Source organism: Rattus norvegicus, chromosome 10, assembly GCF_036323735.1.
Source record: "Rattus norvegicus strain BN/NHsdMcwi chromosome 10, GRCr8, whole genome shotgun sequence".
Lineage (NCBI taxonomy): Eukaryota > Metazoa > Chordata > Mammalia > Rodentia > Muridae > Rattus > Rattus norvegicus.
Window position 1 is genome coordinate 92,161,128 of NC_086028.1, and position 11,373 is coordinate 92,172,500.

Genomic DNA, 11,373 nt, shown 5'->3' on the forward strand with positions numbered 1-11,373 from the left:
TGTCTCCAGCCACGCCTCTCCTCAACCTCGGGGTGGAGGTGGGTGGTGGGGTGGGTGTAGTTCAGGGACCCTTTAATGGAAGATACAAGGACACTCCTGGGAGAGGAAAGAAAGGAGGGAGGGGGAAAGTAAAAGAAAGGAAGAGAAGAGGAAGGAAGAAAGGGAGGGAGGGGGAGGGGAGGGACAGAGGGACAGAGGGACAGAGGGAGGAAGGAAGGAAAAGAAGGAACAAAAAGAAAAGAAACCAAGCCATAAGGGGTTGGGGATTTAGCTCAGTGGTAGAGCGCTTGCCTAGCAAGCGCAAGGTCCTGGGTTCGGTCCTCAGCTCCCCCCCCCCAAAAAAGAAAGAAAGAAAGAAAGAAAGAAAGAAAGAAACCAAACCATTAGCCTAAGCCCAGAGTCTCTTCAAGCTTCTAGCTTTGAACCCACTGTCCTCAGGGGAGTAGGGCTTGAGAAGACTGAAGAGTTTTCCTTCCCAGTGAGAAAGCCCCAGCAGCTGCTTGTGCATAGGGACTAAGTCCCAAATCTGCAACTTTTACTTAAGGTAGGGGCAGGAGGATCAGAAGGATCTACTACATGGCACTTTTGAGGCTGGCCTGACCTACAGGAGACCCTATCTCCGCACACTCCACACCTCTAGCAGTGGCTAGTGTCTTGCTAATGGCCCAGGAAGAGCTGAAAGCCATTTCTCAAACCTGGGCTGCTGAACTGTGATAATGACTGGGGAAAGAAGGAAGCAGAATTCAAGAGGTCAGGGTGCAAACGTAGCCCTGTTTCTGCAAACAGCTCTGAGAAGTTAAGAGGGGGGGAAATGGTCCATTAAAGTATCAAGAAACATGTTAGGCTGGCCTAGGACATATAAGCACACCCTGTCACCAAAAATAAAATCAAGGCTAGTGGCTCAGCTGGCAGAAATCGGGCCTTGCAAACACAAAGCCATCCCTGACCCTGTGTAAACTGGGCACGGTGGTTCCAACCTGTGACATCAACATTCAGCTTGAGTTTGATTCCCAGCACTCACATTAAAAAAAAAAAAAAATGGAGCAGAACAAGGGAGGTAGAGACACATTGTGTGACTTCTCCTGGGAGAACTGGGAGTCTCGAAACACTCATCTACTCACTCCGAATAGGGAGCCCACAACAGACCAAAGTGAACCATGGGGTTTTCCTGGATTTGTTTACAGGAATATGGGTGAAGGAGTTACTTAAAAGAGCAGAAATGATTCCAAGACAGCTACATGGTCAAAGCCCACTCCAGGATGGGTGACAGCTCACAAAAGTTTGGAACCTGGAGCACAGTGCACAGCTTGCAGGTGGTTCAACAGCCTAGAGATTGTCCTTTCCCAGTGACTTAGTTGGTCTAAACCTTTTCCAGGCAGCTTGGCTGGTTTCTGCTAGCTCTGGGCAGCTGCTCTGGCCTCAGTGTCTTTTTTGAAGCTTGGCTTGTCTAAGGTAACTCTCAGCAGCCTTCATTGTTTATTCTGACACACAAGGTCCAGGTAAGTCTGATCAGTTTCAGGACCTTCCTGAAGCTATTTTGTGTCTGTTTATCTTCCTGACTAAAGAGCTTCCTCTACAGGACAGAGGAACAGCTCAATGGAAGGAAACTATTACACATCGGACAGGAAGAGCCTTGGGGCTTGGTCCTAGCCTACCTAGCTGTTGTCTCTGTCTCATTCAACATATTTTTTGATGGCTCACATGAAGAATTTTTGCGGTTGTTTTTGTTTGTTTGTTTGTTTGTTTGTTTGTAGTCCAGGCTAGACTCAATCTCACAGCAACCCTCCTGCCTAATCCTTTTAAGTGCCGGGATTGCAAGCCTGTTCCTCCATGCCAACTTACAGAAGACTTCATTGCTGCAGTTCAGGCATAATGTCTGCCCAGTGTACACACAGCCCTGGGTTTGATTTCCAGCGTCAGAAAGGAGGAAAAGAATTGCAGATCTGGGGACTGGAGAGATGGCTCAGTGGTTAAGAGCACTGACTGCTCTTCCAGAAGTCCTGAGTTCAATTCCCAGCAACCACATGGTGACTTACAACCATCTGTAATGGGATCCGATGCCCTCTTCTGCTGTGTCTGAAGACAGCTACAGTGTACTCAAAAAAAAAGCCTCTTTGAGAGTCTCATTTCCAAAAAAGAAAAAATTGCAGATCTGATGGCTCTCTACAAGACTTCCCCAGAGAACATAGCGCCCTTTTTCTCACATCCCCCAACCCATGACCTTAGCAAAGACTGCGTTCTATCCTGATTGACTACAGCATGAGGCTTCCATCAACTCTAACAGCGGCCATCCCTGCCCCCATGCTGCCTAGATCACCCAGCATGGGCTACATATTTACAGCTCACTCTCACGGGTTTAGGATGTGCAGTGGACAGTTTGGAACCCTTGTACACAGTGGGCCCTTCCCCTGGCCCCAGGTCCTTCATCCTCTGTGCGTGTCCCCTTTGCTGGGTCATTTTAGTTCTGAGTCTGTAGCAATTCTTACAGTGTCAGAGCACCACCGGGGCAGGGTGGAGATCTCAGACCCTGTGTGCACAGGGCAGAAGGAATTTCCTGGTCTTCTGTGTCAAGTGTAATGTGGGGCTACAAACAGGCAGGGGAGAAAGCTTCACTTTTTAAGTGGATCTATAAATAACCTACATTACACATCTACTTGCCACTTAGAGTCTGAAGATTTATCTTTCTCCATCTGAGGAGTATGGCAAGGAGCCAAGCTCCCCGACCCACGTCTTCCTCATGCCCCAGCTCACTGGGGCAAAGACTGCTCTTCACAAGGCCAGCATGGGTAAGAAAAGTCATCAAGGGAAGCCGGGAATGAAACTCGGCTGATCAATTGTGGGTCTGGTATTCTTGAAGCCCAGGGTTCGATCCCCAAACAAATGGAGCAGTGACTGGTAATTCTAGCACTCAGGCGTCAGAGGTAAGAGGATCAGAAGTTCAAGGTCATCCTCTATTCCTATTAACTCTAGGCTAGCCCAGACTACAGGAGCCTGTCAGAGACAGAGAGAGGGTTGGGGGAGAAGTCTTCAGAGAGCTAGGCAATTTCAAGTGTTATCCTTTTTGACTTAACTTTATGTCAGATCGACAAGTATCAGAAAAGGTTGTGGAAAAAAAATTTGTATTAGATCAATAACACTCTTGGACATCTCCAATAAAAGCTGGGCATTGTCAAGCACTGAGTAGTGGGGGAGGTGGGGCGCGTGCCCTTGCCATGTACAATGTATATGGAGAGGTCAGAGGTCGACCTGAAAGATTTGGTTCTTTCCTATCGTGTGGGGCCTGGGGACTGAACTCAGATTGTTGGTCTTGGTGGTAAAGCACCTTCCCACGGAGCTGTCTCACCAGCCCTCCGGTGCTCTCTCGTACAGTGAGTCTACAGGTTATCCGTGCCTCCCTGCTATCTTTGAATACTTTACGTCTCCCTAGATTGTAGACTCTGCCATCCACACGGATGACTGACATCAGAAAAACATGATTTGTCTGAGATGAGGATGGTGCGGCCGCCCTATTCATGTGCAAGGACTTGACATCCATTAAGAGAAGTCGTCTCCATGTCGTTCATGGAGAATCTGTAACTTCAGATGATTAGTCTGCTAGTCTGTCATCTCCCTAGTCATATATGCATATGGATTAGTTTGTTGTCTGTTTTGTTTGGGAGACAGGGTTTCACTCTGTAGCCCAGGTGAACCCAAAAGTCTCTGTGTAGCTCAGGATAGCTTTGCAGTTAGGGTAATCCTCCTGCCTCATTTAGCTGGTGCTAGGATCATATATATGTATGATATATGTCACATATATAACATATATATGTGGATTATATAAATGGATAATATACATGGAATATATGTGTGTATAATTTTATATATATGTATATATACATATGTATATGTTCTTCTGAGTCTCCTTCTGGGCAGATGTAGAACATCACTGATTGCATCAGTTAGTAAGAAAATAAAATATATGATAATTATTTATTTCACATGTGTTTGAGGTTGTGACTTCCGAGACTTAGCCTTCAACACAAGGCGACTGTGGACCTTTCGTCTCACACATAATAACTAATATTTATTTATTGAGACAGGGTCTAGAGGTATAGCACAGGCTGGCCACAGACATTCCGGAGCATTCTGCCTCTTCTTCCGGAGCATTGCCATTACGGGTGTGCCCACCTCGAGCATTATGGTTACCATTATTTCCCATCTTCCCTCCCTCTCCTTCTCCCTGCCCAGTGCACTGACACCTCTTCTCACAGATCCCACCAGGCACCCTGAGACACTGTGTGTCCCTGGTACCAGGGAACACCTCTTAGCCAGGAAGTGAGTTACTGTCAAAGGCCGGATCGGTGCCACTCCCTGCTCCCACTCCCTTGCCCTGTCTCCTGGCTGCAAGCTTACGCCCTGAAAGGAGGGTGAGATGCCACTTCTGCACTGGAGGCTCCGAGAGACCCCTAAAATGATGTTGCCTCTCTGTCTGTGAACTCAGTCACCAGCAATCCGTCTCAGGGTCTTGAACCACCTGACCCTCCCTCCCCTCTCCAACACCTAACTGTTTGGAGCTCTCAATCCCCTGGCCTCAGACACCTGTCCCTGGGAATTACAGGTGTGCTCCCCCGCCCCATCACCTCACGCTTTCACAAGAGAAAGGAACCTCTCAGAGAGACCAGTGCAGGGGCACCCACCGTTGACCCACAGTTGATGGTCTTGGATGGTGGAGTTCGTTGGAACTCCTGCTGGCTGACTCCAGTCCTGAGCCCTCTGTGGGCCTGGGAAAGAAAATCATTTCGGACATCTTGAAATGCCACACAATAGGAAAAACATTGGCCTAGGACATAGCTGAAGGGGTCAAAGTCTGAAAATGTCCAAACACACTAAATATGAAATACTTAGTTCGCGGGGTTACTCTCGGATGTAATTCTTCACTCCGTTCTATACAGCTGTCTCGCGGCTTCCTGTTTCTTCACAGTTTCATTGCCCGATTAAACACAATCAAAATAAATAGATACATTAAAAAAATTTTTTTAAAGGGCAGCCAAGTTGGGATTTGAGAATATGCACAGGAAATGGTGCTTGTGGACGGCGGAGCAAGTCATGTGACTCCGGACGAAGCCAGGAGCCACACGAACATGGCTAAAACTGGGGTGGAAAAGACTAGCAGGTCTCAGGCAGGACCCTCCTGGATGTTCAGTGCCTACTCAGTTAGAGCTCTTTAAAAATAGAACAGCTGATGGGCTGGCAGGCACCTGCTGCTGACATTAAGAATCTGAGGTCGGGGGGGGGGGGGGGGGGTGTGTGTGGGGGAGGGGTTGGGGATTTAGCTCAGCCGTAGAGCGCTTGCCTAGCAAGCGCAAGGGCCTGGGTTCCGTCCCCAGCTCCGAAAAAAAAGAAAAAAAAAAAAAAGAATCTGAGGTCGGTCGACCCCTGGGACCCCCATGATGGACAAAACAAACTCAAACAAGGTGTCCTCTGACCCATATGTGTGTGCGTGTCTATTTGTGTGTACATGTGTGCGCGTGTGTGCACGCACACACATACACAGACAAAGATAAGACTTTTTTAATTAAAAAAAATGGACCAGTTGAGATAGCTGAGAGGGATAGCCTTGGTGATATAAACCTTTAATCCCAGCACTCTAGAGGTAGAGGTAGGTGGATCTCTGTGAGTTCAAGGCCAGCCTGGTCTATCGAGACCCTGTCTCAAAAACAAAGCAAAACAAAGCAGAGAGAGAGCAAGAGATGGCTGGGAGGGTTGAGGCTCTTGCCGACCAAAGATGTCACCTTGGTGTCCTAAACTCAATTCCTGGAACCCCACCTAAGGGTAGAAAGGGGAAAGCAGACTGTGACCTCCACTCTTCCTGTGGCACATGCTTACACACACGCGCACACACACACACACACACACACACACACACACACACACACACTACAGGAATGGTCACAGCAAGGAGATTTTCAATTCCAGATTTCTTAAGAAAGTAAATGTTCCTCAGTGGGTGAACGACTAGTAAATGTCAGTACACCCAGACCACAAGTTATTATTCTATGATGAAAAGGGACCGAGTTTAGATACACCCAACTTGGGTGAATTTCCAGGAATTATTCAGAGAAAAATAAAAAACCAAACAAACAAAAAAGCTAATCTCTCGCCCCTGATATGATCCAATTTTTAAAACATCAAAAATAAGTCTGTAGAGAGAAGACAGGTTACAGGTTGAACACCCCAATCCAAAAGGTAGAAACCCAAAATGCTCCAAAATCAGAAATTCTTTTCCCATGGTGTGGAATCCACAATGTGAATCTTTGTTCCCTGCACAAAAGTACTCAAGATATGGTATAAAATTATCTTTGGGTTAAATATATAACTATAGAGTGGATGAATGACCTTTGTCTGGTCTTGGCAATATCTCATCTCTATATATTATCCGTGAAACAATAACCCAAGATCTGAACAAATGAATTGGAAAATCTAAAGTACTTTGGGTCCTAAGCATTTTGGATATGGAATATACAGCTCATGATAGCAGCAGATGTTAGGAATGGGAGCCAGGGGGGCTGGAGAGATGGCTCAGAGGTTAAGAGCACTGTCTGCTCTTCCAGAGGTCCTGAGTTCAATTCCCAGCAACCACATGGTGGTTCACAACCACCTATAGCCAGGTCTGGTGCCCTCTTCTGGCCTGTAGTTGCATACATGCAGGCAGAAAGCTGTATGATGTATACATAATAAATAAATAAATGTAAAAAAAAAAAAAGAAAGAAAGAAAAAAAAAAAAAGGAATGGGAGCCAGGAGGAAGTGGGATGATTCCCAGGGACAGATGAGGAACCCTTGTGTTACTAGAATGGTTCAATGTCCCCCAGCTCCAGTATTTTTTTTAAGGTATTATCCAGGCTGGAGAGATGGCTCAGTAGTTAAGAGCACTGACTGCAGGGGTTGGGGATTTAGCTCAGTGGTAGAGCGCTTGCCTAGCAAGCGCAAGGCCCTGAGTTTGGTCCCCAGCTCCGGAAAAAAAAAAAAAAAAAAAAAAAAAAAGAGCGCTGACTGCTCTTCCAGAGGTCCTGAGCTCAAGTCTCAACAATCACATGGTGGCTCACAACCATCTGTAATGGGATCTGATGCCCTCTTCTGGTATGGCTGAAGACAGCTACAGTGCACTCATATATAATAAATAAAAATTTAAAAAAGGTATTATCAGTCAGGTATGATGGTAAATACCTTTGATCCCAGCACTGAGGAGACTGAGCTATGTGGTTCTCTGTGAGTTCGAGGCCAGTGTGCTCTCCATAGCAAGTTCTAGGCCAGCCAAGTCTATACGGTAAGACCCTGTCTCAGAAATATATAAAATAATATTTTTAGCCTTGTATGTGCATATGTTTGGGCATATGAATGCCACATCATATATGGGGAGGTCAAGGACAACTTTGTGGAGATAAGTCTCTCCTTCTACCTTTATGGGCATTATGGCGGTCAAATTCCAGTTGCCAGGTTTCCACAGAAAGCATTTCCACCCCCAAGCCGTCTCGCTGCACCCTATGCGGGGTGTTGACTGGTTTTCTGGCACACGAATCTGCACAGGTAACAAAGCTACACAGAGTATCACCCACAAGCAGACACAAAGAACACACGTAATACCAAGAAGAGTCTGATCTCTGGGTGGACTCCACGGGAATTCCCACCCTCGAGGTGTTTAAGACAGGGTCCTGTGTGGGGCTGGCTGGTCTTGAGTTCACATCCATCTTCCTCCTCCTGCTTAGTTCATGTGTTACCATGACTACCGACACCGAATATTACCATTGAGGGAGCAGGACGAAGGGTTAGCCCATACCGTTCACTACACATGAACATGAACATTTTATTGTCGAGATTTAAAATACCTTCTTTTGAAAGGGGAGGGAGGCAGTCTCCTGTCCTTGGAGGATATAAGGGCTGAGGCCACTGTTGTCGGGGTATCACAGCATCTCTGGGACTCCCAGAGTCTTAGGCTCTGTCGGACTTTGTGAGACCCTTTAGGCTGTAGAGCGTAGTGTGGAAGTCCCCTATTTCTGCTGGTTCCCAAGCACTCAGAGGAGCATCCTCTGGGCCAGAAGAGGCGAAGTGAGCTGTGCTAAAGGCCTTACCACCAAGGACTAGCATTGTCCTTAGCACCTGGTGATATGATTGGCCAGTGACTGCCAGGCCTGGCAGTGAGTTGAAACATCCTAAGGGGCTTCCTTCATTGTCTCTGGGACCCTCTTAGTGCTTGCCCAGTGACCTTTTGATCCCCAAATCTGGCATAGGTATATGAAGCCCTCACCTGCAGCTTTAATCGGAGAACAGATTCCTACTGAGGTCTCCCAAGCTGGTAGCACCCATAGTGAGACTTTGACCACACAAAGGGCCTTGACATTTCGGTTCTCGGCTACCTGAGAACTATAGATCCATTTTTAACCCCCTGACTCCAGAGGCCCCTGAAGGAAGGAGAAGGCTGGGCCACTGAGGCTGTATTGTTCTGTGCCAGCATTGTTCAGGTCCTCGCTGACCCAGAAGGCCCCTGGAGCCCAGGGGAATCCAGCCTGATTGTTTTTCCCAAGCCCCGGTCCTTCAGGTGTGAGTGGCAGTGCTGAGGCCACGTAGGTTACTGTGGCATTTCTGCGGCAGGAAAGAGGAAGGAACTGTGACCTGCGCTGCTGTGGCATCAACAATGCGTCCCCAACAGCAGTGGCAGGGACAGCGGAAGAGAGCTCCGTTTCCATAGCGATAAATCACTGGGAAGGGAGCTAGCTCCAGGATTTTTCCCTTCTCTGGGTTCCCTGCAAACCCACACCAGGCGCCAGGGTGGTTGGAAGCCCCAGCCTCTAAGTAGTGTGTCTGGGTCTTCAGAAACACAAGTCCAACATGGCCTGGTAGGGAAGCACGTACAACCCCAGAATTCCTGACACTGAGGCAGGAGAATTAGCTGGTTTTGACTGGGCCACATAAGGAGTTCCAATCCAGCCAAGATTACAGAGAACAAGGAAGACCTTATCTCAAGACAACAAAAAGCAGGTAGGGTGGCTCAGTGGATAAAGAGTAGCTGCAGCCAAGTCTGATGATCTGAGTTCAATTCCTGGTACCCACATGGTGGAAAGTGGGAAGGAGAGACCCAATGCCAGCAAGCTGTCCTGTGTCCTATGTGCACTATGTCAGAAATAGTCAGACAGACAGACATACATGCACGCGTACGCGTGCGCACACACACACACACACACGCACACACGCGCGCGCGCGCACACATGCGCACACATGGACACACATTTTGGGTATTTTGTTTGTTTGGTTGGTTTGGTTTTTTTCAGGCAGGGTTTCACTACATAGCTGTGGCTGTCCCGGGACTCACTCTGTAGACCACGCTCGCTAACCTCAAACTCACAGAGATCAGCCTGGCTTTCCCTCCCAAGTTCTGGGATTAAAGGCATGCGCCACCACTGCCCAACTTCAAACATACAATTTTTAATGCCAAAAAGGAAAGAAAAAGTTCCTATCCCAGCCCTCTCTCCTTTTTTGTTTGGTTTTATGTTTGAGCCAGGCTCTCCCTGGCTGTCCCGGAACTCACCAGGCCGGCCTCAAACTCACAGAGCTCTGCCTGCCTCTTCCTCTTCACCAGCCACAGTGCCGAGATGAAAGGAGTACACGCCTTGGGCAGCTTGTTGATCTCTGCTGTGGTTTTAAAGTAGAAGTCAAGGGTCTGAGAGATGCTTCAGCTGCTGGAGATGTGAGCCTTGGAACCTGCATTCCACCTCAGAATCCAACCAAAGGTAGAAGCCGAGAGCCAGTTCCACAAAGCTGCCCTCTGACCTCCATGCACACCGTGGCACGCGTGCCTGTGTACACACTCCACGCACTCACACACGGGACAAAAATTTTAAAAGACAAAAAGGCAAGAGTCAGGCGTGTGGCGTGGTGTATGTTCACAGTCCTACCGCTTGAGAGACTGAGGCAGGAGGGCGGAGAGACGGCTCATCAGTGAACACTTCTGCTCTCCCAGAGGGTTTGTGACTCCATAGGACACCTGGGATGCATAGGACCCATGGACATACATACAGGCAAAATGACACACAGATTAAATAAGTGGATAAGTACTAAAGGGGCCATCTTTATGAGTACTCCCTGGTCGAAATGCTTTGACATTCTTTTTCTTCTTTTGACATAGGTGTTCTCTGTGTAGTCTTGGCTGACCTGGAGCTTACTCTATAGACCAGGCTGTCATGCTGTGACTATAACGGGTGTTTAGCAAAGGTGTCTCATGACTGGTTATGCTTTAGCCCCTGAGCACACTGCTAGGCACATTATCCTGAATATTTCCTTTGGTTATACGTCCCTTTCAGACTGGCCCAGACAACAAAGGACCAACATTTTGTCAGAATAGCATGTGGTAGGCTCAAATGGCCTTTCTGAATGTCTGCCATCCCCTCCCTTCCTGCCTGTCCTGGCTGGAACTGGGAGAGATCCCACCTTCAGTTCTAGGCCACCAGGTTCAGCCTGGCCACAGCTGTAAATTGCTAAGAGATCCAATTAACCCGCCCACCTGCAACCCAGAGGCTACAGGCAAACTCCACCGAGGGCTGCTTTCCCTCTGGCCTCACTTGAAAATGAAATCAAATCCTACATGCAAATGATTTAGCACTAACTAAAATGTGCAACAGGCAGTTCTCGACACATAGGAATAGTTATCTCCTCTGGGCATGGTGGCATTCAAGAGGAAGAAGCAGGAGGATCTCTGTGAGTTCCAGGACAGCCAGAGCTACACAGAGAAACCCCGTCTCCAAAACAAACAAACAAACAAACAAACAAACAAATATAACAAAACAAAACAAACCTGGGCTTGGGGCATGGTGGAAAACGGGCAAAGGGGAACTTCTGGGGTGATGGAAAGTTTCTGAGACTGAATCGGGATGCAAGCCGCATATATTTACAACATAGAGTCCTTAGACTTAGTAAAAAAAAAAAATGAAGGTTGCTCAGCTAAACTTCAGATAACAAGATGTAGTTTATTTGTTTTTTTGTTTTTTTCGGAGCTGAGGACCAAACCCAGGGCCTTGCGCTTGCTAGGCAAGTGCTCTACCACTGAGCTAAATCCCCAACCCCAACAAGATGTAGTTTTAAGCCACTGCTATAGACACACACAGGCCTGTGATCCAAGCTACTGGAGTGGCTGACACAGGAAAAGCCCAAGTCGGGGGCTGATGGGCTTCAGAGTCCGAATCAATTGTAGATAACTACCGATTGAAATGGGGAACAGGCTGTAGTGACGCTGGACTTGCAAGGCATCCCCCCCACCCGCCCACCCGCCCCCGCCCGCCCCGGGAGCTGGGGACCGAACCCAGGGCCTTGCGCTTTCTAGGCAAGCACTCTACCACTGAGCTAAA